Raw genomic sequence first — 18593 nt, 5'->3', positions numbered from 1 at the left:
TGGTGGAAACTTGACCACTGCCCTCAGCTTCTGAAGTCATCTGTTGCTTCCATCATAAACGGTGTGGCTGTTATTGTACTACTCCAGCTGTCTCTAAGGTTCTGTAATTTATCCGCATATTCTCCAAACTAGTGCATAAGGAACACACAAAGAATTATACATAGTCTCTAAAATCTCACATCATCTCTTTCTTCGTATTTCTAATGTTCACTGACAGGAGAAAAAAGATCCAATGGCCTGGATCATTTATGTGATCATATTCAGTCAGCGGTTCTGTTAAATAAAGTTCTACTCAAAAATCAAAACCCGTTTTCAGGATCCTAAGAATTACCAATCAGCATTAATTATGTCAATAGTGGCATCTCATATAGTGGCCATAACTAATGCTGGCTCATCTGGAAAGCATAATCAGAGTGAGAATATTTTTGTCATTTGTGCACCCAATCACCTGCTTCTATCACATCAAGTTTTTCCTACATTTGACAAGTTTAATTAAACTTAGCACTGCTGGTTTTAAAAATAAACTTTGCAAGCTCTAAGAATTTAATGAATGCTGCAGTGTGGCTAAATTACATAGTGACCTTCTCCAGTGTATAAATATTTTTCAAGGATGTGAAGGTTACTTCCTCTAGGAATAAAAATGTTGAGCTAGTCTGTGGCTTCCAAAAGTACTGGCTCATTTTTAAAGAGGAAAGACTGATTTTAGGTGTTGGTCAACTGGTCAACTGTCTCCTTGTTTCGGTATGAGTCTAATCAATTGTTAGAACCTTTTTGTTTCCCTTAAGCCTCAGCTGCTGTTTGTGTGGGGTATGTGACATTTGGATACATAGCCAATGAGAGTAATTCCCAATAGGATTATTTGTTGCATGGCTTTCCCATTATCCACACACACCTTCTTTATGAATTTCAGCTGCTTCTGGTTAGTTTAAAGCCCTCCTGCTCTTCTGAACCAACTTCTGGTAATTTTCATCAGCATTAGTAGAGTTTCTACTATCTTCAACCTTGAAATGGTAAAGGTAGTTAAATATCGGTGTTAAGGCTGAGGATTAACTGCACCCACATTATCATGCAGCAGTTCTGCCGGAGATTGGAAACCATAAACACGGAGGTGAAGACGACAAAGACTTGCAGAGGGTCACTCTGAGTGTGTGGGCCCGTGGGTTGTTGGGTCATTTGGTTGTCGGGCCTAGTGCTGCCGTGGACCTGATGTTAGTCTGTGGACTGTGGCATATTCCGGCATATATTTTGCAAATGGGGTGCACGAATATTGGCCAAATGTCACACATTTCCCTTTTAGGGATTTTTCTAATCTCCGGGTATATGGAATTAAACAGGAACTTTACATGCCTTCATTTCAGCATTTATGAACCTAACCCTGCCTTTTATTTGTTACTGTGAATGATAACTAACACACTCGTTGAGCGTATCTAGTGTTTGCTTATGGCACCTCGCTAAATCCTCACAGAGGCCCGTATATGTTAGCTATTGTCCCTGTGCTATAGATGAGAATCATTAAGCAGAGTAATTATTTCATTATGTGGGATGTCTGAGATTACAGAAAAAAAAAAAAAAGTGTGCAAGATTTTGAACCCAAGTCTACTTGATTATGCACCTCCCTCCCCTTCAGCCTTCCCACCAAGGGCACTGCTCAGTTTAACCATCTCACTTAGAGTTTGGAGAACCTTTGTAGGTCTTTGCCTATTCATAGAAACTCCCCTCCACGCATTGCATAGCTCTCCCTGTTTTTCTTTACTGGTCACCTCCGGCCACATGCTCCAGGCTCTTCTCCCTTGTACTGTGAATTGACCCACTGATCGACATGTTCCTGTTTAGAATCCTGCAGGGCCTGGGAGCCTTGGTGGCTCAGTCACTTAAGTGTCCGACTTCAGCTCACTTCATGATCTTGTGGTTCAGGGGTTCGAGCGCAGAGCCTGGAACCTGCTTCGGATTTTGTGTCTCCCTCTCTTTCTGCCCCTCCCCTGCTAGTACTCTGTTTCTCGGTGTCTCCCTTTCTCTCAAAAATAAACATTAAACAAATTTTTAAAAAAAGAATCCTGCAGGGCCTGGAGCTCAGGGATTGATAATGGGGTGCCGCATCAGAATCCGCTTGAGTATGTATTGTAAATACAGCTCCCTGACTCAGCATCTCAAAGTCTGGGCTGGACATCTGCATTTCTAAGAGGTTCCCTAGGGGATTCCAGGAGCAGTTGAGAACCACCTCTCTGCTTTTATGGATGCAGAAACTGGCTGTGAATGAGGTGGGTGAGAGAACAAGTTTAAGGTTGATTTGAAATTTTTCTGCAGAGAGTTAGGGGTAGCCTATAGATCGGGGCAGTCTCATCTGCCACAGTGGAGACTCCTGCAGGTTCAAGGTGAGAAGAGATCGGAGGGCTCAGTGGTATCTGGTTTATCCTAGTCTTGTATTTTTCCAGGCTCTTTATTTCCAGGCTCTCTGCCATGCTGTATTTGTGCATGCACATGTAAGGTAGAGAGAGGGAGATATGCAGCAGGAGGGGAGAACACGGTAGCCTGATCTTGTGGTGGCCTCCCCATTCCTCAGTCTCCTCCTTTCCTTCTCTCCTCACTGCTTTCACCTGCAGCCATTGTGTGGCTTGGTTTACGGTACGGCCTTGTGTGTCAATTCAATACGTCTGTGGATGCGGATATTTCCAAAGCATCTCCTAAAACTGGTTTCAATAAAATGGCATGGTCTAGGGATTATTACAGCACGATGTACTGAGCTGCTCTTTGCCAGTCCCTGTTCTAAATCTAGGAGTAGGGAGCTGCACAGCCATTGCCTTTCATGGAGCTCTCTTTCTTGCAGGGACCGGAAGATAAATCAATGACTATGATTGCTATCACTCCTCCTCCTCTCAAAAGAACAACAGTCTAGGAGTCGAGTCCCTGTGATGACCCAGAGGCTGTGCCCATCCTAAGGAGTTTATCCCTGCAAGTGTATCCCTGTCAGTGCTCTGGGAGCCCTTTCTCTTTCCTCTCATTTTCAAAAGGAAGCCAGGCCAACTGGCTTCTCATCCTTGTCTGCAAGTGACAGTGACGATTTGGGGTAACTTTGAGAATCTGTGCTTTGTGTGGAGACAGAATTCTTAGTGTTTTTAACCAGGTATGAAATAGGCCTTTTAGCTTTGGGGTCGTGGGAAAAACTATGGGCCTAGAGGCCAGAGGCTTAGCTCTATGCGCTAAGAAAACACGGGCATACTCGTGCCTCACTTTCTCTCCATCGGAATAGTGACATTCTCATCCCGGTGGCACAGGTGCAGTGTGATGTCCTGTATAAGCATAACTTCATACGGTAACTTCCTCTTCCATCTGTAGAACATTTTACCGGATCTAGATTACAAGTGGATATTCCCGTGCTGTAAGCATTTATTTATTTTGGGGAAATGCGTTATTCATCCCAGAACAATGTGGATGTTCACAACTTCTGAAGGCAGAATTCTAAAGGGGCTTCAAGTTAGCAGGTGGCTGTGTCACCCTGAGCGATCGGCCGACGTTCAGAACCTTGACTGCCAATGCTTCTGCACTGTGCTTGGTGCATTCCCCAGAAAATCGGTCAGCCTAAGTACGGCGCCTAAGGCTGTGTAAGGCTGTATTTGGTGACTGTCACCCTCCCATCCCTTCTTCTTCTCTTCCTCAGTTGTGGCTTTTGGCTTTGAGTTTGTATGTTTACTACTTTATCGGGATATATTTTGAGAAAAAGCGATGGAATGAACTCAGTTCCAGCTCTGGTATTAATTTTCTTTCATTTCGTGTTCTTTTTCCCTCGAATGTCCCCCAAGGGCTTTGAAGCTGCACCATCTACTCACTTAATCCCTCTGCACCTGAGTTTCCTTACCTGCAAAATTAAAGGCTTCAATTCTGTGATCCCTTCCAAATGAATAGGATTTTAGTATTTCTCCTCTAGGGGCTCCCTGGTGCCGAGTTAGGGGTACAACGTTTAGCTGTGGAGCACAGAAGATTGGCCAAGGTGGGCTCTCAACAGGGTCGCTGGCCTAACCTGTGTGCGTCTCTTACCCTGGGGTCTCCAGCCCTTACTATTTTCACTCCTCCGATCCGGAAGTCTTTTGAGCAAGAACATTCATAAAGTGCCCATTGATTTGTACGTGATATAAATGTACTACTGTACTAAGATGCACATGTTGGAAAATAAGATAAAAAGCTCATGTTAAGAGGTGACAACAGTAATTTAAACCGTAAGTTCTTTCTTCCCCTACCCCAGGCGATTGTCTTATGCGCCCTACTTCAGAGGAGTGTCGCCACCACAGAGCTGCACAACTCAACGGGGTCGGGAAGTTAACGGTCACATTCCAATTCAAAAGCTGCAGTATGAGAAATAGGAACATTTGTTAAGCTCAGCCGTCTGTCCTTGTAAGACACCCCCCCATCTGGCTTATCTCCAGATTTAGGGTCAAGGATGAAGAAGATCATACAGCCATGAATGATTGTTCCTAATTTGTAAATGAACACAGAGTTACTTCCAGGCATTCTGCAGACAGGGGGCCAAGAAGACAATGTTGGAATCACAGCGCACTGCATCTAGGTACTGGAAAACAGTCCCAGGCTTATGTTGATTTTTGTATCCTGATGACATGTACTAGGCATGTCTTTATATATCTCTTTGGATGGTTGTCTACAGGAAAGGAGATTGGGGTGGAAAAGCATTGAGCTATGTACTTACTTTTCAAAACAAAACTAATCAAACAGTTGGCCTAATGTCTTCAAAGCAAGCTTATAGAATATGCAGGTTTTCTTTTTTTTTCTTTTTTTAAAGTTTTTATTCATTTTTTGAGTGACAGAGAGAGAGAGCGAGAGAGCGCGCGCGCGCATGAGCGGGGGAGGGTCAGAGAGAGAGGGAAACAGGCTCCAGGCTCTGAGCTGTCAGCACAGAGCCTGACGCAGGGCTCGAACTCACAAACCATGAGATCATGACCTGAGCTGAAGTCAGACACTCAATCAACAGAGCCACCCAGGTGCCTCCCCTCTTTTTTTTTCTTTAAAATTTTTTAAAACTTTTTAGAATATGCAGGTTTTCAAGGCTAGTAAAATACACATACATCTTGGGGCTCCTGGCTGGCTCAGTCAGTAGAGCATGGGACTCTTGATCCCAGGGTTGTAAGTTTGAGCCTCACATTGGGTATAGTGGGTGTAGAGATTACTTAAAAATAAAATCTTAAAAAAGTATGCATACATTTGGTATAAAATTAGATTTCAAGAAAAATCTAAAATCCCGAAAAAAATATGAGATAAAACAAAAAGTTGAAAATTTGGAATCCATGCCTGTGGGCTCATAGGGATCAACTATAGAGATATATTGTGTATGGAAGTCTGGTTCTTGGCAGTTTAGAACACAAGTACTAAAGGTTTAGTTGAATTCAAATTTCCTATAAGGCAACTATTTGACAAAGTTAAGAAAGCTAATGTAACGTTAGGTTCTATTAATGGAAGTTCAATATCAGTGCTATGAGTGATGCTTCTGAAGTACTTGATAGTTTTCAGATTATATTTGAAATAGTGCGTGGAATGTTGGTTATTAAGGGAAAGGGAGATCAACAAACAAAAGAGACCATGTAGAGGTCTGGCCACAATGATGAAAGCCCAAATAAGCAGGGGTAGGACCTCTGAACTGCTCCTGTTTAAATCAGAAGAGAAGGGACGTCTGGGTGGCCCAGTTGGTTAAACGTCTTACTTTTGAGTTTGACTCAGGTCATGATCTCATGGTTCGTGGGAACCAGCCCTGTGTTGGGCTCTGCACTAACAGCGTGGAGCCTGCTTGATATCCTCCCTCCCTCCCTCCCTCTCTCTCCCTCCCTCTCCTTCTCTTCTCTGCCCCTTCCCTGCTTGCTCTCTCTCTTTCTCTCAAAATAAATAAACTTAAAAAAAAATAAATAGGAAGAGAAGATGTGGTTTTCAAATAATGGGGTCTATTGTATCAATGAAAACATCAGAGTATTGCTTTAGTGAATCAGGAGACAGAACTAGAACAGAGGTCAGAATCAGAAGCAATTATTAGATTTTCATGAGTAGGCATGTTATGCTTTTGATGACCTGGGCTGCCTTCAGTGGGTGTGCATCTGACTTTGAACCACCGTCCCCAGTAGTTTCCAGGTGGGAACTGTCTACGAAGCTGACTGTCCAAGAGCGACAGATGATGAACTTCAATGACCTTGTAGATCCCCTCCACTTATGAAATTCTCTGAGACTTTTCAGACATGACATCTTGATCGATTAGAACTAGTTTGGGTGTGTAAAGATCTAGAAAACCCATAATTGTACTTGCAGTGTCTGTTTTCCTGTGTGCTAAGGTTTCTGGAGGTAGGAGGAAGAACGTGAATTTGGACAACATCACCCAAGTGATTCATGTACACCCGCTGTCTAAGATAGAATGAGAATAAAGGAGTTAGATTATTCACATAAGTACTTATTCATCCTATACATAAAACTCTATGGAAATACCTAGCTATATATCAAATGCCTGTTCCCTTAATGTAGCAACTGGCTAACTATGGGTTATCCGTTTCCTCATCTATAAAATAGCAATGATAGTCTTTATAATAGTGATATTATTATTAACAGCAGTGAATAGTAGTAGTTCCTACATACCGAAAGGGTATTCACTCTACTGTGGGGAGAGAAGGAGGGCATTGCTTTTCTAGGGAAAACGGTGGCCTAAGTTAATTATACTAGGAAGGTTCTCCATGCTGAGTTGGGTAGGATATGGTTCAAGTCATTTTTCTTAACTAAGTACAAGTTCTACAGTATTTATCAAATACACGTGTCTTGCTGATTATTTAATTTCTGACTAGACTATTGCTTTCCCTGCTTGAATAGCAAGGGAAAAGCGTTTGGTGGAAAATTGGCCTAATATGTGCGAAACAGCTGCTGGAATCCTGGCAGCTTGCTGTCCGGCTCGGCAGCCAGGGAGCTGGTGTTCATTAGCTCTGCCCTCCCTATCAGGTAAACACTGCAGCTGATGGAAATTACAGTCCCCCGTTTCAGGGGACACAAGGATAATTTGGCTGTTCCTAAAAAGGCATAAACAAAATATTGGCTAAGCACAGACAGATGTTAAGGTTACACTCTGTACATGAATTCATGTACTTGAATTCACTTTAATGGAGTTGAGCTTATGGTGTAAGATCTTGCAGCTCATTATAACTAAGTTGTTATGGGCTGCTAATTTGCTAGAAGCTGCTGTATCATGAGCTAGCCCAACTGCCTTGATGGGTCTCCTGGTAGTTAATGTGGATTAAATGTGAATCTTTTATTTTTTCCCCTGTGGTCTCCCATAATGATATTAGCTTGTCTACAGTGTGACAAATTCAGTGTACCAGGAGCATCTGGTACCCTATTCTTTATGACTGAAAATAAGCCTCCAAACTCTATACTGCACGTCCATTAAGACATTTCCCCAAATTGGGGAGAGGTGGAAGGGTGGCGACCATGGAAGGGATTTATTGGTCACAGTTCATTTTGCTCCAGTGTATGTAAACTATCTCAACAGTGGTACATTCATCAGTGCTGCATTCCTACAAGTTCTCGCTGCATTCTCAGGATGCAAATATGGATATATTCCTTGTTAGACTGAGCTTAATTTATTCCCAGAAGAGGAATTTCAAAAAGAAAAAAATAAAATAAAAGGAAAAGAAACTGAATTTTCACAGCTTGAAGATAGGTTTATATTCATCTTTTGAAGTTGTTCTGGGAATGGATCACCCTGAAACGTTCAAGTCATGAAGCTACTTTAGTAAGGAGGGTATTTTTTTTAATTGAATGCCTAGTCTTGTAAAAAATAAAAAGTAGAATCAGATCCCATGGTGCCATTTGGATTTAAACAAGTTAATGTAAGAATGTTCATGTTTTGTTGTCACTACCTAAGCAGTGAGGAAATGTAAAATGAAAGACTTGACTTGTCATTTATATATAGCTTGTCTACAGTATGTAAATGCATATTGCATACCTTATCAAGAATAGGGAAGACCATTGGGCTAGATGTCACTGTGTTATCATCTCTACTATACCATTAGCTGAGTAATCTTGAATTATTCACTTAATCTCTTTGATTGCTAGTTCCCTCCTCTCTACACCAAAGAATTATATTTCATATCCTATATTCTTCTCTGGGGCATTTGAAGATAAAATAATTAGAGTAATAATACAGCTGTTATTATTCAAAGACTAAAACCATTATAGTATTACATTAGAGTACAGTTATAATAATAACTCCCTCTTACCTGATGTCAGCGCTGTGGTGACCTCAAGCCCCTCAGTCAATGGTAGATGTGACATTGGCAATTAAAAACCACTCTGGAGGCAATGAGGTGAGCTCTGAAAGGCACACCAAAAAAAAAAAATAATAATAAAGAAAGAAAAAAGGAAAAAAAACACACACAGGTAAGAAATGTCAACAATATAAATGAAGCAGAAGAGAAATGAAACTATTTCTTTGGGTGTAGGACCCCATAACTGTGTCCAGAATGCCAGAGGACTTTACTGTGTCCACCTAATTGTGAAAAAGCTCTGGAGGAGACAGGAACGTTTAGGGACAGGCAAACTAACATCCTAGCAGGACAATGTGCTTGTGATGTAACACGAGTTCCATGTCAACACTGAAGACCTTCAGATGTCAAAAGCCAGTTCAATGCTTTTATTTCCTTATCAAATGGGTTCAATAAAATTTCAAAGGATTTCTTAGTTGGAGTATGGAAACAGATGAAGTGGTGCATCACATTTAATGGATGAGGAAAATCGGGATCGTTGTTGAATATTAACCTGTTATTTAAGTCACAACTTCCAACCTAATTTGCCTGATATTCTCTCCAGTCCTGCACACCAGTCAAACCGCACTCTAATTACTCCCTGAAACACTTACATACACCTTCAATATTTGTCTAATTCTATGCCTTCATTGATGCTGTTCCTTCCACTCATAATGCTTTTCCTCAACCTTTTCACACAGTCAACCACTAACCTCTCATCGTCCACCTCGGGTGCCACCTTCTGTATGTGCCATTATCCTTGATGTTCTTCTCCCCACCCTCTCCCATCTTCCCTAACTGGATGTTGCCTTTGAAATTAATTTGTATCCATCTCATCACAATTTAGCATTTTACTTTATATTCTGTTTAATTATATACAGATTTCAACTCTTTTGCTAGACTTAAAACTATCAACAAAATCTCTGTTAGGGTTCTCCACAGAGAGAGAGAGAGAGAGAGAGAGAGAGAGAGAGAGAGAGAGAGAAAAGCAATTGAATATATGGAGATATATAGAAAGTTTTATTATGAGGTCAGGATGAGATGATTGTAGAAGCTGAGAAGTCCCACAATCTGCTGTGTGCAAGCTAGAGGCCCATGAAACCTGATGGTATAGTTGCAGTCCAAACTCAGAGAACTGAGAATGAGGGGAGTCCATGATGTAAGTTGGTTTGCTCTGAGTCCAAAGGTCTAGACAACCAGGAGTGCCAGAGTCTAAGGGCAAAAGAAGATGGATGTCCTAGCTCCCATGGAGAGACCAGACTTGCTTTTCTTCTACCTTTTGTTCTATTGAGCCTCTCAACTGATTGGATGATTGATGCCCACCAGAATTGGTAAGAGTGATCTTCTTAGTCTACTAAGATTCAAATTCCAGAAACACCATCATAGACAACGTAAGAAAGAATGTTTCTCAGCGATTTGGGCATTCCTTAGCTGAGTCAAGTTACGTAAAATTAACCATCGTAGGATCCATACCTGAGCTAATTTTGTACCCATGTCTTTGTCATCCAACACCTTATAGAACGCTTTGCCCCTAAATATTTGTTGCCCTACTGCTACTTTATTCATTCATTCAATTAATGTGTATTTGGCACCTACTGTGTGGTTGGTATTAGAGATCTGGATTAGAAAGGTATCAGTATTTTTCTGCCTGGGAATTTAGCATTATAAAAACAGGAACTCCAAAATAATGGGTTCTTGTGGTATGCTGGCAGTCAAGAAAGTGTTGATGGCTTAATCCCCATCTATGGTTGCTTTTAGTGAGAAGACAGTATTCCTTTTGCATTTCATCTGTGTACCAGAGAAATCTGATATCGTAGCACTGAAGAGATAGTAAGCAGCAATGTCCGCCATACTACTGGAGATAAACTTTGATTTCTAGGGATCTAATGACAGAACTCCTTGGAACTTTGGAGCCAGTGAAGATACTTAAGTCATCTCCTCATCCTGAAAAACTGATAGGCACTCAGCTCAAAGAACTACCAGTAAAATTCATTAGGGATTTTTATGTTAGGAAGATGGTAAATTGTGGGAAAATTGATTATTTTGCCATACAAGTGTTACAGCATGAAAGTATATGAAGATGCTGATTTTATAATTGAGGGGTCTTTTTTGATGTAGATTTTACAGTTTGTCAAGAGAACTTTGGAGGCTAGGTCAATAGAAAGCAAATATTTCCTGGGGCACCTGGGTGGCTCAGTAGGTTAAGCATCTGACTTTGGCTCAGGTCATGATCTCACAGTTTGTGAGTACGAGCCCTGCATCTGGCTCTCTGCTGTCAGCACAGAGCCCGCTTTGGATCCTCTGTCTCCCTCTCTTTCTGGCCCACCCCTGCTTGCGTGCTCTCTCCCTCAAAAATAAATGAAAACATTTATAAAGCAAGTATCTCCTGAAGCTTTTCTCAGAATCAGAAAAGTGTTCTTTCTTACGCAGTAAAGTATTATATTCTTTCTTTTCTTAGTGGCCCAGCAAAGGGATAATATCTTTTGAACTTGGGAGTAACTAGTTTACTAGTGACTAGTAACTAGTATGCTGATTTGTATGTAATTAGTATACAGAGTATTTAATTATAATTAAACTATAGTAAAGTGTGGAAGAAAATGTGAGAGGATTAAGTTTTAACTATTTTAGGTTATATCTGTAATTTCAAATTAATAATACTGTATTAACTTGCAAAAGCCTATGTTCTGTGTAAACAAAAAAAGTATGAATAGAGACCGCCAGTCAGATTCTCAACATATTCAGTTCCTCAAGTTGATATCAAGACTTAGTAGAGATATCGTGATGCGTGTGATAATAAATATTTCTCTTAATGTTACAGAGTATTGAGCTATTGAAGGGTTAAATGTTAAGAATTATTAATTTTCATTTTTAGTAAGTAAGGAGTCACTGAAAGGTTCTAAGTAGATGAATAACAGAATCACATTCATTAATATTTTAAGGATAATTTTTTACTATATTGTGGAGAGCAGACTGAAGACAGGTATGAACAGGGGCAGACACTCTAAAAATGAGTTTAGTTTTGCAGGCGTGTGTACACGACTGTCCACTGACACCCAGTGTGGGGTAGAATTGGAGTGGTGGCAATGGAGATAGTGGACAGATTGGAGAGGTAGAATTGGGAGCTACAAGTCTGTTCTCATATCCAATGTGGGTTTTCCCCCCACACCAAGCGATTACCTAATACCACCTGGGTGTCCTACAATTCTGCCACTCTCTACCTGGAGATAGCATCAGATCCCACAAGTTAAGATTCAGTCCTACAGCCCCTCCCCCGGCCACACATACACTTCACATGCCAGTGGCAAATCCAGGTTGTCACCTGTCCTTCCAGCCAACCAATCAGCTGTAGATTGGGTTCCATTAATTTACTAGAGCTGCTCTTAGAACCCAGAGAAGCATTTTACTTACTAGATTATCGGTTTATTGTAAAAGGATATAACTCATGAGCAGCCAGCTGGAAGCGATGCATAGGGCATGGTATGGGGGGAGGAGCTCAGTGCTTCCATGTTCTCTCTGAGTGCACCCCTCTCCCCAGATCTTCATGTGTTCACCAACCTGGAAGCTCTTTGAACCTCATGATTTTGGGTTTTTTATGGAGGCTCCATTATGTAGGCACAAATGATTAAATCATCAACCATTGATGACTAAACTCAATCTTTAGTCCCTCTCCCCTTTCTGGACACCCTGGAGTATGGGACTGAAAGCCCAACACTCAAATTACATTGTTGGTTCTCCTGGCCACCAACTCCCCATCTTTTGGTGTGGTCCAGAATTTCATTAACATAACAAAAGACACCTTTGTCATTCTTAGCACCTAGGTAATTTCAAGGGTTTTAGGAGCTATGTGACAGAAATGGGACCGAAGAACAAACATATTTCTTATTATAAATCACAGTATCACAGTGGTATTTAATGATCTATTGTGCACATCTGGGGAGAATAAAGTCCAGAATCATAAACAAATTTGGGGACTAGGCAACTTGGGTAAATGATGATACCATGGACTAAGTTAGGAAAACAACAGAATGAGAACAGGTTTGTAGGTTGTCTGTGATGTCAGTTTTGGACATGAACCTGTGGATTTTCTAGAGTGGGTGCCGGGGACAGTTGTGTACCCACCATTATTGGTTATTGAAGCTGTGAGGATTGGTGAAATTATTTAGACAAAAATCTAAGAAAATAGAAATTTAAAAGAATCCCAATGAGAAGAGTAGCTTGAGAGAGTAGGAGGCATCCACAGAGAAGAAGAGCAGCCAGAGAGGTGGGAAGGAAGGCAGGGAGGGGTGTATTGAAAACCATAAGAAGAATTTGTTTCAGGAAGAAAGGAGAAGCCAACAAAGTAAAATGCTAACAATAGGTTACAAAACTGGTGGCATATGGTAATGAGAGCATATATAATTATTCCATTGATACGAATATTTAGCTATTCAAATTTCAACAAAGCATTGAGTGAGAAAGGATAAATATTGGCCTTTGTCACTCAAACATTTCTATTCTAAATAGAATTATTACTATAATTCTTATTCGGTAATTCAAGTTAGTTATACAAAAGACATACAGTATGGGGGGAAGAGCAAGCACAATTCATGGAAAAATATCATAGAAATTTGGCATTGGAAATGCCACAAAAGTATCTTTTATATTTTATATTTTATATTCCTTCTTTTATATTCCTTCAGATCCCTTAATCAGTTTGCTTTAGGCATGCACACTGTTGCACACTTTCTCATATTGACCCAAACATTATTTTTTGAGGTCAGACATTAAGTCATCCATCCATCCATCCATCCATCCATTCATCATTTATTGAGAGTGCTATATATTACGTGAGAAGAAGATGATAATGTAAAGGCATGACCCCTGCCACCAAGACATGTATGTGCTAAGACAGAAGGCAAGTATGTAATTAAGTTAATTCAATAAAACATTGTTGTACTATGAGAGTGGTGGTCATTTCTTGTCATGTGTAGGGGGTGAGGGTGAGGCCAGGAATGTACTCATACAGAACAGATGAGAATTAAATGAATCAATGTTGGGATTCAATACCATAAAACTGAAAGGCAAAAGCATATTTCCTAAACATGAGGAACAGAGGAATGGTGGGGAAGAGGAACTGGATATTTGGAGCAATGGTCGTAGTGTCAGCACATGCAAAATCCGTTGGAGGAGATGCAAGTCATTGATCTTGTCAGAGCCTAGTGTTTTGGTACTTCCTCTTTTACTCTTTAAATATTGGAAGGCTGCTCTCTCCACTGTGGTGTAAACATAGACAAAGCTGTTGGAGCATAACTTCTTATCGTCGTCCTTGCCCTCACAGGGTGTATATGAGTTTCACAGTGGCACTCTTACAAGTTAAGGATCATTATTAGAAGGAAATATTTCAGTTGTACTGTGAACTTGAACACAACAGTAAGTATAATTCTTCCAGTGGTTGGACCTACTCATCCCAGTATTTTATTTCTAGAAAGGCAAGGAAAACTAAGAAGAGAGTATGAAATGGTAAGCTGTAGTCATTCCTCAATAAGGAAGTTTGTATTGTTATTTTGGCTGGATTGTTCCTGATTCTATAGCCTCCATTAAAATGGTGGGAACAAATAATCCTAGATTTTTGAGGCAGTGGAGTTCTGAACAGTTAGAGCTGGCCTTTGAGTTCTACTCCCGCCTGATCTTTGGGGAAGCTCCTAACATTTTTAAGTTTGAAATGTCTCAGACAATAAAATGCCTTATTGGATCAGTGTGAGGAATGAATAGTTAATGCATGTAAAGCACTTAACAGAGTATGATACATGGTAAGCAAATACTTACAATCTTGATTGCCATTATTATGTGCTACTATAATAAATAGAGTAGTCATTCCTAAACAGATATGGGCATAAAAATCACTAGTAGAAGATTTTCAAAATGTACATGGTAGGGCCCCATTACCTTTAATTTTTTATTCTGTAGTTATGGGTTATGTATTAGGTATTTTCAAAGTTCTATAAATAAAAATGAAAAAAAAAAAGAGGGGCACCAGGGCGGCTCAGTTGATTGAGCGTCCAGCTCTTGATTTTGGCTCAGGTCACGATCCCAGGGTCATGGGTTCAAGCCCTGCATCAGGCTTTATGCTGAGCATGGAGGCTGCTTGAGATTCTCTCTCTGTCTCGCCTGCTCACGTGCTCTCTCTTAGCTAAATAATATGGAAAAAAGTTCTAGAAATTATCATGGTATCGTTAAGAGTCACCAATATAATACCATCACTGATTTTTTTGAATGAAACTTAGTGGATTTTTACATCACTTTAAACTACCAAGAACTATGGCCTTCTTTATTTCATGGAGTCTTGTCATTTAGGTGATTTAAGTAAACTGTGATAAACATGCTTTATTCGGATAACAAAGCATTTGGTAAAATGTCAGAACAAAGCAGATAGAATTCTACAGCTTGAAGGAGTTGGTCAGAAAGAGGCATTTCTTCATGTTTTTATTTTATTGAAGCCGTTCTGGAAAGATGCCTATGATTTTGCTTCAGGGTGCTGATTCCTGTCATCTGCTGTCTTGCTAGGTGACCCAGAATGACACTGTGGTTGTTTAAAACATTAATCTGTCAGTTTTGTAAACTTCCCTGGACAGCTCTTTGCCATAGTTTTTGACTCATCAGTGAGGTCTACACAGCGTTACAGTTGACATTGATTTGTTCCATTCCATCCTGACATCATGGCTTTGTTCTTTCCAGATTTGTTGGACACTTTGCTGTAGGCTTCCTATCATTACCCTGTCATGTGTGCCACCGTCCCTTTGATTTGGCTTCAGAACATGTCTCAGTGGGATGAAATTGACATTGCCAGGAGTTTGTGGCTATGAAATCAACTCATTCATGTGAAACAGGAATTAAAAGTCATGTGGGGGGAAAAGGTCACCTAAGATTATCTGATGGTATAAATCCTTGATGGACACAGGGATGGGGGGCACTGGGAAGCAAAACCTCATCTGCACAGTGGTTGGACACGAGCTAGAATACAGTCCTGGAAATCACTGCATCCTAGGGCCTGAAGAGAGATGCAGTGATCTTCCATTCTGTCATTTTATATAGAACTAGCAAGGTTGCATTAGCATCGATGCTTCTGAGAATGAGGCCTTAGAACCTGGTGTGGGATATGGTTAGGCTTGGGTAAGGAGTAGGAGGACCGACCAGTGTAACTTAAAATAATCTTGCTGAGAGCACCCCTCAGATGGTAGGTACGAAGGCCAAGGACATTTGAGGTTCACTCATACTGTGGTTTGTACTCCTTGGCTCTGAAGTTTCTGATTTCTTTTAGAAAAGGAACTGACCTCCAAGTAAAGAAGGTGAATGGAACTCTTGCGTTAATATCTGCTCCCTCGCCAAAGTGGACTTTTTAAAAGGGATAACCCCATAAACATCTCACCAAGTTTGAGTGGCCATCAACTCAAAATTATTTCACATGCCATGTAGAAGGCCACAGTGCTTCTGATCAAACTAGAATACACTATGAAATATAAGTCATCCCAATTCAAGAGCAAATAAACCCAGAAGCATTAAAAGGTGAAGTCTTAGAACTGATTAAACATGGTTCATAGGCAAAGTGGTAAATAACTTATCATATCTAAGAAAATGAGTTCTAAACAGAAGAAGTAAAAACATAGGCTAATTTATAAGGAAAGTCTTGGAAAGGTTTGTAAGAGTGGGGACATGGGGTATGAAGTATAGTTCTACAAACAGGAGATTGCTTGCAAATCTGTTTAAGTATCAATTGACCCCCAAGTCCCTGACCCTACCATTCACCAGATGACTGTTCCTCTCCCACACTGGCGAACACTAGAGGTGTAATATCTGGAGGGGATGAAATTAGAGTCTCTTAACTCAGGGGCATGAGGAAGAGTGAGTGATAAAGTCCGTATTGAAAGTTGACAGTGGGAGTAAGTGAAATTTTACTTACTAAATTTTGAGCAACCCCCCCTCACCCTGCCACCAGCCTCTACCCCTAGACAGTTTTCAGAACAGGGCAGCCACATGTGTATACTCAACGATGGAGCTTGAGAGAGCCATCTTTGGGAGTTCTGCATGGACACACCCACGGATTCTCCTGGAAGAGCACAGATAACCAGCTCGTTTCACCAAAGGTCTGATCAGCTCTCTGAACGCCCTCTCAAATAGAAGAAGCCTGCCAGGGAATTTGATATGTTCAAAAGCCTAGAACATGAAAGAAAGACTCTAAAACAAATGGAAAATCATTATAAAATAGGAAGTATGCAAAGAGAAGAAAACATAATATTAACATCATGGAGAGAGGAAAAACAGATTTCACATAAAATAAATATTGGCTGATAATTAAAAGAAAGATTCAGAGAACAAAAATGAGGTCTTAGAAATTTAAAGTATAATAACATATTGACGCTGATGATGATTAAATTGAGGAAACTTCCCAGAAAGTAAAAGCAAAACATAAAAGAGATGGGAAACTAGAAAAGAAATAGATTTAAATAAGAAACCTAGTCAACTGATGTATATAACATCTGAAGAGTTAAAAACACAAAAACAGCAACAAGAAAATTTTTTCTATTTTTTTTTTAATGTTTTTTTTAATTTTTGACGGAGTCAGAGTGCAAACAGGGTAGAGGCAGAGAAAGGGAGACACAGAAACCAAAACGGGCTCTAGGCTCCAAGCTGTCAGCACAGAGCCCGACGCGGGGCTTGAACTTACGAGACATGAGCTCATGACCTGAGCTGCAGTTGGATGTTTACCTGACTGAGCCACCCAGGCACCCCAAGAAAAATTTTTTTCAAGGGAGAAAAGCATGAAGAAATTTTGAATAGAGTTATAGAATTGCCTAGAACTGAACAATGTAAGTTTCTGGATCGAAAGGTCCCACTAAAGGTCCTGAAAATAGACATATCACAACAGAATTTTAGAACACTAGGGACCAAGAAAAGATACAAGTTTTCTGGGAAGAAGTAAAAGCAGATTTCACGCAAAAAATAATAAAAATTTATAATGTTTCACACTTTTCAACAGCCACACTGGAAGGCAGGAGATAATGAAGTGCTAGCTGAAAATTCTAAGGGAAAATTATTTCCGACCTAGAATTCTCTACTTCTGTAACTAGTTTTAGAACTAAGTTTGAGAGTAGAATAAAAACATATCAGATATGCAAGATCTCAAAAAACTGCCTCCCACTCTCTCTTTCTCTCTGGAGAGACATTTTCTACCAGAAAAGGAAACAAAGTAGGAAAATGAAATAGCAGGTCTAGAAAGAGGGAACCCACATAAGAGAAGGCCAGAGGAGATTCCCAGCTTGAAGGTGAAGGGAGGGTCCAGGATGACCACTGTGTAAAGAGGCCAGATTAGAACAGGTTGGAAGACACCAGAAGAGAGTTTTCTTCAATGGATAGAACTGATATGTTCTTTCCTGTGTTGGATTTATTGAGAGAAGTTGATATCAAGCAAGGGAAGTTTTTGGTTGGATTCATGGTAAGTACATAGACAGCTGAACAAGTGAACAGTAGTAACAAAAAAGACAAGCCATTCATTTAGAGAAAACAAAATGTTTGACATTGGTGTTAAGAAAGCCATGGTATGAAGCATGTGCGTTTTGATACTGTTCTACTGAATGTCAAAGTTTAAAATATGTAGAGAACATGGGGGAAGATGGGCAAAGTGTCAATGCATGATGGCAGATGGGGAAATGGAGCTAAATCCTTGTCTTCTACTGTGGGAAATCAATTGATGATGCGTATAACCAAAAATTTCAGGAATAGTAATATTTGAAAGTTAATGGAGATTTGGAAATAGAAATCAGTAAAGGAGTTAAAAGTGCTTGACTCTGAAGAAGAGAAAATGACAAGGTGGAATTGCTGCTAGTTTTCAAACAAACTTGATCAAATCTTTTACCCGCTTCAATTTGTACATATTTAGATGGATTTAACAGTGACAAGTATTTTCCCTTATACAGTTAGAAAGATAGATGACAATTAGATTATCTTTTTATATATAATTTTATATATTTATATTTTGGGTGTGTTATATATTTATTATATATAAGGCATGTATAATTATGTAATATGCAAATAAGTGTATTTTTATATATGTATAAAATCAAAGAGGCACTGATTAGAAGGAAAAAAAGCAAAACAAAGAAAATTTAAACAAAAGAAACATCACCTAGATAAACCTTTAACAGCTCTTTTCAGTAAGGATCGCACAAGTTTATTACAATTGATGAGCTGACTGAATTGTGAGAATAGCACTGTGATGAAATCATTTCATAGAACTGCTGATATTTTTTAAGTCCTGTGGAAGTTTTCTCACCTTCACTTGTGACC

General features: G+C 40.0%; 1 protein-coding gene across 6 annotated transcripts in view; it reads left to right on the top strand.

Annotated features, from left to right (window-relative positions):
* Window positions 1-18593, top strand: part of CTNND2 (catenin delta 2) — a 947889-nt gene that overhangs the window by 322553 nt on the left and 606743 nt on the right. The window lies entirely within an intron of this gene.

This window comes from Neofelis nebulosa, chromosome 1, assembly GCF_028018385.1.
Source record: "Neofelis nebulosa isolate mNeoNeb1 chromosome 1, mNeoNeb1.pri, whole genome shotgun sequence".
Lineage (NCBI taxonomy): Eukaryota > Metazoa > Chordata > Mammalia > Carnivora > Felidae > Neofelis > Neofelis nebulosa.
Note: the sequence above shows the minus strand (reverse complement) of the source record. Positions and strands in the feature narration are given on the sequence as shown.